General features: G+C 38.9%; 1 long non-coding RNA gene across 1 annotated transcript; it reads right to left on the bottom strand.

Annotated features, from left to right (window-relative positions):
- Positions 1–1,213: 1,213 nt before the first annotated feature.
- Positions 1,214–10,315, bottom strand: LOC131503876 (uncharacterized). The gene is made up of 3 exons (XR_009257673.1): positions 10,013–10,315; positions 9,298–9,346; positions 1,214–1,400 (listed from the first exon to the last, which is right to left on the bottom strand). It is a non-coding gene; the product is annotated as an uncharacterized LOC131503876 (long non-coding RNA).
- Between the last annotated feature and the right edge of the window lie 133 nt (positions 10,316–10,448).

The raw sequence follows: 10,448 nt of genomic DNA, 5'->3' as shown, positions 1-10,448 counted from the left end.
AATTTTACATTCCCATGAACAACTGTATGATTTCAATTTCTCTGCGTCCTCAACACTTGTTAGTTTCCATTATTTTGGTTATGGGTATTCTAGTTGGTGTGAAGTGGTATCCTATTGTGGCTTTGACTTGCATGTTTTATTTATTTCTTATTTTTTAAATTTTTTTAACGTTTTTTTATTTATTTTTGAGACAGGGAGAGACAGAGCATGAACGGGGGAGGGTCAGAGAGAGGGAGACACAGAATCTGAAACAGGCTCCAGGCTCTGAGCTGTCAGCACAGAGCCCGATGCGGGGCTCGAACCCACAGACCGCGAGATCATGACATGAGCCGAAGTCGGCCGCTTAACCGACTGAGCCACCCAGGCGCCCCTGACTTGCATGTTTTAAAAATGACTAATGATGCTGAGCATCTTTCTGTGTGCTTTTTAGCCACTCATATATCTTCTTTGGAAAAATGTCTATTCAAGGCCTTTGTCTATATTTAAAATTGGGTGTTTTCCCTCTTGTTACAGAGTTGTAGAAGTTCTTCATGTATTCCAAATATTAAAAGCCCTTATCAGATTTGCAAAAGTGTTCTTCCATTCTGTGGGTTGACTTTTCATTCCCCCGATAGTGATCCTTTGATGCACAGAAGGTTTTAGTTTAAAGGAAGTCCACTTTATGTATTTTCAATTTTATTACCTTTGCTTTTGGTGTCATATTCAAGAAACCATTGCTAAATTCAAGGTCATGTAGATTTGCTTCTAAGTTTTTTTTTTTCTGAAAGTCTTATGGCTCTAGCTCTTATGTGTAGGTCTCTGATCCTTTTTAATTTTTGCATAAGGTGTAAGATAAAGGTCCAGCTTCATTTTTTTGTATGTGGATATCCAGTTTTCCCAACACTGTTTATTACAGAGACTGTTCTTTTCTCATTGAATGGTCTTGGCGCCCTTGTCAAAAATCAGTTGACCATAGGGACACCTGGGTAGCTCAGTTGGTTAAGCATCCAACTTCTGCTCAGGTCATGATCTCACAAGTCATGGGTTCAAGCCCTGTGTTGGGCTCTGTTCTGACAGTGTGAAGTTTGGAGCCTGCTTCAGATTCTGTGTCTCCCTTTTCTCTCTCTGCCCCTCCCCAGCTCATTCTCTCTCTCTCTCTCTCTCAAAAATAAATAAATATACAAAATTTTTTAAAAAAATCAGTTGACCATAGATGTGAAGGTTATCTCTGGACTCTTTATTCTATTGGCCTATATGTCAATCTTTATGCCAATGCTATACTGTTTTGATGATGTAGCTTTGTAGTAAAATTTGAAATTAGGAAGTGTGAATCCTCCAATTTTGTTCTTATTCAAGATTATTTTGACTCTTCAGGAGTTCCTTGAAATTCCATATGAATTTTTGGATGGGTTTTTCCATTTCTACAAAATAAAAATGCCGTTGAGATTTGATAGGGATTACATGGAGTGTGCATTTTGGGTAGTATCACCATCTTAACAATATTAAGTATTCTGATCCACGAATATTAGATACCTTTTCATTTATTTATATGTTCTTTTATTGCTTTTGGCAATGTTTTATAGTTTTCAGTGCACAAGTCTTGCCCATCTTTGGTTAAATTTATTCCTAAGTACTTAATTCTTTTTGACACTATTGTAAATGGGTTGTTTTCTTAATTTTCTTTCTTTTCTTCTTTTTCATGACTAGTGTACATAAGTGAAACTAATGTTTGTGTTTTGTTTATGTCTTCTGCAACTTTGCTATCCATAGTAGCATTATTCACAGTAGCCAAAAGGTGGAAACTATTCAAGTGTCCACTAGCAGAAGAACGGATTTTTTAAAATTTTTTATTATATGAAATTTATTGTCAAATTAGTTTCCATAAGAATGGATTTTTTTAATGTGGTATAGACATACAGTCGAATATTATTTATCCATAAAAAAAATGAAGTCCTGACACATGTGACAACACTGATGAGCCTTGAAAATATGCTAAGTGAAATAAGCCAGATACAAAAGGCAAAATACTGTATGATTCTACTTATATGGAACATATAGAATGACCAAATTCACTGAGAAAGAAAGGTTAGAAGTTACCAGGGCCTGTGGGGGAGGGAAAATGGGGAATTACTGCTTAATGGATACAGAGTTTCTGTTTGGAGTGATGAAAACATTTGGAAATACATAGGGGTGATGGTTACATAACTTTGTGAATGTAATTAATACCACTGAACTGTGCACTTAAAAATGGCTTAAAAGACAAGTTTTATGTTATATGTATTTTACCACAATTTTAAAGAATAGTAAAAAAAAAAAAAAAAAAGGCTATGAAAGTCACTTGGTTCAACCATGGTTCCAAAGCTGAATTCCTTTATGACCACTGGCAGTCTCAGTGGGGTCTCAGAACCCCAAACCCAAACCCAAACCAAACCAAACTGAAACAAAACAAAAACAAAGAATTTTTTGGTAACTTGAATAATTCTTCAGTCACACACGCATAATTATGTATTGAAGTGGGGTTTTGCTCAGGGAAGGGCACACATGTATGGTTTCTATACAAGGTGAGACCAGATGAGTCCATGAAGACATCTTTGCTTGGATCATCGGTATTGAAAATGAAGCCCAATCATAGCAAATTGACCTGGGTAGCTGCCACACCATGGGCAAGTGAGGACTGGAACTTCTAGCTTTCAAATTATGGGCTGTAACCTATGAGTGGGCTATATCATTTGATATGACATGACAAAATTAAATAGAATCAACTAGAAGTTATCACATGGACCAAAACTAAGCATTATGTGTTATAAAAACCTTGACAGCCTTTTCCCATCCTCTTTCCTGGCCCCTAACAGACAACTGGTACATTGTTTCTTATAGAATTTTCAAATTTTTAAAATATACTTAGAAGCGACAACAAACATATGTTATCCTCCCCTTGTCACAAAAGATGGGATTCACTGTTCTGCATTTTGCATTTTTTTCACTGAATCCAGTTTAGAAAATTTTTTATAGCAGTACATAAGGGAGTTTCCTCATTTTTTGTTATAGTTACATAATATTCCATTGTATAAGTATATCATAATTTTGTGATCGTTCCTTTTTGGATATTTAGGTTATCTCCAAAATTTTGCAAGTAGTGCTGCAATTTTTGTAGATATGTAACTTGTACATGGTTAAGTATATTTGTAGGATACATTTGCTGAGGCATATGCATTTGTAATTTTTATAAACATTTCCAAACTGCCTTCTGTAGAGGGCTGTACAAATATACTCCCACAGCACCTGATGAAAGGGCCTCTTTCTCTATGGTCTCATCAATAGAATGTTAATCAGATTTTTGTAATCTGAGAAGTAAAAAATAATATCTCAGTATGCTTTATTTGCTTTTATCTTATTTTGCTTTTATCTTATTTTAGGGTGAATATCTTTTCATGTATCTTAGAGCCACTAATCTTCTGTGAATTGTCATTATTTACCCATTTGTCTATTATTAGCCTTCCTATTGATTTCTTCTATAATCTCTTAGGGAGATTAGCCCTTGGTCTCTAATATGAGTTGAAAAAAAATTCTTTTCTTAATCATTTATATTTTGATTGGGCTAACGGTGTGTTGTTTTTGCCATGTGCACATTTTAATTTTTATTAAATTTTACTTTATTAAATTTAAATTTATTAAATTAAACTTCTTTTAAGTTTTTATTTTAATATAGTCAAATGTTTCCATTTTTTTATGGCTTTTGGCTTTTCAATCTTTGTTGGAAAGTCATTTTCTGTTCATATTTACTAAGGAATTGTTAGGTTGGGTTTTTGTTTGCTGTTTTAGTTGTCCACATAAATAAAGTTATACCATTTATAGCATTTTATGAGTATTTTTTTACTTAATATAATGTGGATATCCACGTGAGAGCTAAAGATTACTTCAATTATATTAGTGGCCATGTGGTAAGCCATGGTACCGGTGTTTAGTGATTCATTATCCACTATTAATGAGCTTTCAAGTGAGTCTCTGTTTTCTTTTTTTTTAATTTTTTAATTTTAATTTTAATTTTTTTATTTTTTCCAATATATGAAGTTTATTGTCAAATTGGTTTCCATACAACACCCAGTGCTCATCCCAAGAGGTGCCCTCCTCAATACCCATCACCCACCCTCCCCTCCCTCCCACCCCCCATCAACCCTCAGTTTGTTCTCAGTTTTTAAGAGTCTCTTATGTTTTGGCTCTCTCCCACTCTAACCTCTTTTTTTTTTTCTGTTTCTGTTAAGTTTCTCAGGATCCACATAAGAGTGAAACCATATGGTATCTGTCTTTCTCTGTATGGCTTATTTCACTTAGCATACATAACACTCTCCAGTTCCATTCATGTTGCTACAAAGGGCCATATTTCATTCTTTCTCATTGCCACATAGTACTCCATTGTGTATATAAACCACAATTTCTTTATCCATTCATCAGTTGATGGACATTTAGGCTCTTTCCATAATCTGGCTATTGTTGAGAGTGCTGCTATAAACATTGGGGTACAAGTGCCCCTATGCATCAGTACTCCTGTATCCCTTGGGTAAATTCCTAGCAGTGCTATTGCTGGGTCATAGGGTAGGTCTATTTTTAATTTTTTGAGGAACCTCCACACTGTTTTCCAGAGTGGCTGCACCAATTTGCATTCCCACCAACAGTGCAAGAGGGTTCCCGTTTCTCCACATCCTCTCCAGCATCTATAGTCCCCTGATTTGTTCATTTTGACCACTCTGACTGGCGTGAGGTGATATCTGAGTGTGGTTTTGATTTGTATTTCCCTGATGAGGAGCGACGTTGAGCATCTTTTCATGTGCCTGTTGGCCATCCGGATGTCTTCTTTAGAGAAGTGTCTATTCATGTTTTCTGCCCATTTCTTCACTGGGTTATTTGTTTTTCGGGTGTGGAGTTTGGTGAGCTCTTTGTAGATTTTGGATACTAGCCCTTTGTCCGATATGTCATTTGCAAATATCTTTTCCCATTCCGTTGGTTGCCTTTTAGTTTTGTTGGTTGTTTCCTTTGCTGTGCAGAAGCTTTTTATCTTCATAAGGTCCCAGTAGTTCATTTTTGCTTTTAATTTCCTTGCCTTTGGGGATGTGTCAAGTAAGAAATTGCTACGGCTGAGGTCAGAGAGGTCTTTTCCTGCTTTCTCCTCTAGGGTTTTGATGGTTTCCTGTCTCACATTCAGGTCCTTTATCCATTTTGAGTTTATTTTTGTGAATGGTGTGAGAAAGTGGTCTAGTTTCAATCTTTGCATGTAGCTGTCCAGTTCTCCCATCACCATTTGTTAAAGAGACTGTCTTTTTTCCATTGGATATTCTTTCCTGCTTTGTCAAAGATTAGTTGGCGATACGTTTGTGGGTCTAGTTCTGGGGTTTCTATTCTATTCCATTGGTCTATGTGTCTGTTTTTGTGCCAATACCATGCTGTCTTGATGATTACAGCTTTGTAGTAGAGGTTAAAGTCTGGGATTGTGATGCCTCCTGCTTTGGTCTTCTTCTTCAAAATTACTTTGGCTATTCGGGGCCTTTTGTGGTTCCATATGAATTTTAGGATTGCTTGTTCTAGTTTCGAGAAGAATGCTGGTGCAATTTTGATTGGGATTGCATTTAATGTGTAGATAGCTTTGGGTAGTATTGACATTTTGACAATATTTATTCTTCCAATCCATGAGCATGGAATGTTTTTCCATTTCTTTATATCTTCTTCAATTTCCTTCATAAGCTTTCTATAGTTTTCAGCATACAGATCTTTTACATCTTTGGTTAGATTTATTCCTAGGTATTTTATGCTTCTTGGTGCAATTATGAATGGGATCAGTTTCTTTATTTGTCTTTCTGTTGCTTCATTGTTAGTGTATAAGAATGCAACTGATTTCTGTACATTGGTTTTGTATCCTGCAATTTTGCTGAATTCATGTATCAGTTCTAGCAGACTTCTGGTGGAGTCTATCGGATTTCCATGTATAATATCATGTCATCTGCAAAAAGTGAAAGCTTGACTTCATCTTTGCCAATTTTGATGCCTTTGATTTCCTTTTGTTGTCTGATTGCTGATGCTAGAACTTCCAACACTATGTTAAACAACAGCAGTGAGAGTGGACATCCCTGTCGTGTTCCTGATCTCAGGGAAAAAGCTCTCAGTTTTTTCCCATTGAGGATGATGTTAGCTGTGGGTTTTTCATAAGTGGCTTTTATGATCTTTAAGTATGTTCCTTCTATCCCGACTTTCTCGAGGGTTTTTATTAAGAAAAGTTGCTGAATTTTGTCAAAGGCTTTTTCTGCATCGATTGACAGGATCATATGGTTCTTATCTTTTCTTTTATTAATGTGATGTATCACATTGATTGATTTGCGAATGTTGAACCAGCCCTGCATCCCAGGAATGAATCCCACTTGATCATGGTGAATAATTCTTTTTATATGCTGTTGAATTCGATTTGCTAGTATCTTATTGAGAATTTTTGCATCCATATTCATCAGGGATATTGGCCTGTAGTTCTCTTTTTTTACTGGGTCTCTGTCTGGTTTAGGTATCAAAGTAATACTGGCTTCATAGAATGAGTCTGTAAGTTTTCCTTCCCTTTCCATTTTTTGGAATAGCTTGAGAAGGATAGGTATTATCTCTGCTTTAAACGTCTGGTAGAACTCCCCTGGGAAGCCATCTGGTCCTGGACTTTTATTTGTTGGAAGATTTTTGATGACTGATTCAATTTATTCGCTGGTTATGGGTCTGTTCAAGCTTTCTATTTCCTCCTGATTGAGTTTTGGAAGGGTGTGGGTGTTTAGGAATTTGTCCATTTCTTCCAGGTTGTCCAGTTAGTTGGCATATAATTTGTCATAGTATTCCCTGATAATTGCTTGTATCTCTGAGGGATTGGTTGTAATAATTCCATTTTCATTTATGATTTTATCTATTTGGGTCATCTCCCTTTTCTTTTTGAGAAGCCTGGCTAGAGGTTTATCAATTTTGTTTATTTTTTCAAAAACCCAACTCTTGGTTTCGTTGATCTGCTCTACAGTTTTTTTAGATTCTATATTGTTTATTTCTGCTCTGATCTTTATTATTTCTCTTCTGCTGGATTTAGGCTGTCTTTGCTGTTCTGCTTCTATTTCCTTTAGGTGTGCTGTTAGATTTTGTATTTGGGATTTTTCTTGTTTCTTGAGATGAGTCTCTGTTTTCAGTATTACAAACAAAGGGGCGGGACAAACCTTAGGTGTGTCCCGGTGAGTTGCGAGGCTGGAATGTGAGAGAAGGACCATGGGGCCAGGTGTGGAGGCTTCGGATGTACTCGTTCCATTGGTTTTTGCACTAGTGGGGGCCCCCTAGCGGCTCAAGCGCAAGGAGGATGGTCAGACGTGGAGACCTGGCTTCTCTGACATAGAACGATAAAAATAAGGGGCCTTGAAATCTGATTCAACACTCTCATCTGACACACGAGGAAACTGAGACTCAAAGGGGGCTCAGCAAGCACAATAAACCCAGAGCTTGGCCCAGAACCCAGAATCTGAGCCCCGGGTCGCAGCTCTGCCAGTGTCAAGCCACTTCATATATGGTGTAACCTCACTCCCGGAAACGTGTGGCAAGTTACAGTTGTCTCGAAAGGCTGACTGAATAAATCTTGCATGTACTTAGTGTCTCTAGGTTATCATCCAAGGAAAAGAGTGGACTGCTGCAAGCCCTTCCTCCCTTCATCTCTTCTCTGTCCTTAGTATCTTTTGTGGGAGAAACAGCCTCCCTTTTGGGTGCATCTCCCCCACCACCAGCATGGACCAACCATGATGGGGCTGGAGTGGGCCTGGGGATTGGAGAAACACCAGCCCTTAAAAGGCAAGGCAGCCAAAACTCAGAAAGGCACATCTGTGTTGCTCTAGCATTTCTCTATCAGGGGGCCCTAAGGGACAGCCAGCTGGTGAAAAGGCTCTGGGAAACTCTCCTGGACCTGTGTTTACATTGACAAGCACACAGCTTTAACTAAACCTCTGTTTATTTAGTTCAAAAGGTTTGTCCTGTCTCACTAACTATGGTATTGGCTTCCTGAGTACAAAAACTAGATCTGATACTTCTTTGTAGCCTTCTGGGTCTCAGCACATTGCTGCACATTCAGTTGGCTTCTGTCTCTCTCCAAACCACTGGGGCAGTTAGAATCTTTATGTCAAAATTCAGTAATTATTCTCACTTGGCAATGAGAAAGAATGAAATCTGGCCATTTGCAGCAACGTGGATGGAGCTGGAGGGTATTATGCTAAGTGAAATAAGTCAGGCAGAGAAAGACAGACACCATATGTTTTCACTCATATGTGGATCCTGAGAAACTTAACAGAAGACCAGGGGTGGGGGGAAGGGGGAAAAAAAGTTACAGAGAGGGAGGGAGGCAAACCATAAGAGACTCTTAAATACTGAGAACAAACTGAGGGTTGATGGGGGGTGGGGGAAAGGGGAAAGTGGGTGACGGGCACTGAGGAGGGCACCTGTTGGGATGAGCACTGGGTGTTGTATGGAAACCAATTTGAAAATAAATTATATTTAATATAAAAAATAAGTAAAATTCACTAATTATTCTCCTGCAATTGCATTGTTTAGTCCAATCAGTTTAATGGCTGTTGGTCTTGTCCCTCCAGTGAAATTATAAGCTCTTTACAGCAGGATTTGCATTGGGTTCCCTTCCACTGAAACTTCCTAATCATCTTGCTTTATTTACACAGGTACAATCTCACCCATTCTCACCTGCTCTCTTCCAAAGAGAGCCTAGATTCTGGGGTCTCCTCTATCAAAGGAAGGAAAGTTAATATTTTAATCTTATACCTTTGGTTTAATCTTATACCTTATACCCTTGTTAATTTCTTATTCTGATTCTCATAAAAGCCTGAGAAAACATCATTCCCACAGTTGGGGGCAGACTTAGATTTCAAAGCTGTTTCTATTACCCAGGGAAAGGGATGAACTCTTACAAGAAAATAAGAATTTCTAGGGAGAAACCACCCCTCTCTCTTCCTTCCCTTTCCATGTCCATTTCTGGAGCCTAGAACTGGGTTCTGCCAGCATCCTCTTACTGGCTAACAAAGGGTTCAAGGATTATCAAAGCAGGAATGTGTCGTGAGTAAGAGTACTTTGAGCACTTATAGCAGAGCTGGCATGGGAGAATCCACATCTCTCAAGCCCAGGGTAGGAGATAGACTTTCCAGGGCACCACATGAGGCCTTACAACAAGCTAGGCATACCTAGAAATCCAGTCTAAGATGTATGCTTTGCTAACAAAAGATCCAATGTATGCAGGTCTACACCTTCTGGGGAATCTTTGCTTACCTGTACTGGCCCTCTTCTAATCAAAAGGCAGGAACATTCTCTGCTTTGTCTAAGGCAAAAACAAACAAGGAAATGGATTTTATTCAGATTGTGATAGGGAGAGCACTCCAGATATGAAAATCACAATGTCTACACAGGTTGTTTCTGCCTTAGATTTTCATAGGAAGAAAAGTGGGATGATGTATACTTGAGATTGATTTACAAGCAGAAGTTCCAGTCAGGTGAACAGAAAAGTGCTTATCTCTGTGTCTAGGTAGTTTCAGGGGGGAGGGCAGAATTCTAATCTCAGCAAAACATTCATGAAACAGAGAACAGGAAGTTGCGGGGTCTGAGTCTGACCTTATGAGCAGGCTCAGACAAAAGGAGAGGTCTTTACCTGGCCTTGTCAAAAGTGAACAAAGGGTCAGGAAAGAGTGGAGCGTGAGTTTTATCTAGGTCATAGGCAGAAGAGTGGTTCTTCACAGTAAGCGGTTGCGAGATAACTGATAAGTCAGGAAGTTTCTTAACCATTGCTATTCACCAAGGGCATGGGACTCAAGTAAAGTTTAACAATGTCTTTTATCAGGGGACCTATCTGGAAGCAAAAACTTGTACTTCCTATTGTTGACCAAAAGGCTTCTTAAGACGGAAACTGAGTCGTTAAAGATACAAGTAAGGAAAAAAAAAAAGATGCCTTGCAAGGCGGCCCTTTCAATCACGCCAGTTAGTAACGCACCAGAGCTCCCTAGGCTTTGAACTACAAGTCCCAGAAAGCAACGTGCCACTTCCTTCCCGTACTAAGGGCGGGAATCAAGCGCCTCGCTGCATGACGGGAACCCTGATTATTTGGCCGTAGGATGCAGATGTAATTGTAGCGTGTCTTCATTTTCCAAAAGCGTAACTCAGAAGATCCTGAACCAAGGCGCGCGAGAAGAGAACCAATAAAGTAACATTAACATCTCCGCGGGGGACAGACCCGATCCCTCTAAAGGAAGGTATTTAACTGAAGCCAGAGCGCCCGCTCAATTTACCCAGGAGTCTCCTTTCCGGCCACGCTGTGCGTCATTACCGTTGCGTCTTTTCATTGGCCAGATAGTAGGGGACGACGCCTGCGCGCTGCATCCCTTTGAGGGTCGTGGGCAGACGCCATTTTGGCCCCAGAGGTGTTTCTG

Source organism: Neofelis nebulosa, chromosome 2 (assembly GCF_028018385.1).
Source record: "Neofelis nebulosa isolate mNeoNeb1 chromosome 2, mNeoNeb1.pri, whole genome shotgun sequence".
NCBI lineage: Eukaryota > Metazoa > Chordata > Mammalia > Carnivora > Felidae > Neofelis > Neofelis nebulosa.
This window is presented reverse-complemented; position numbering and strand designations above follow the sequence as displayed.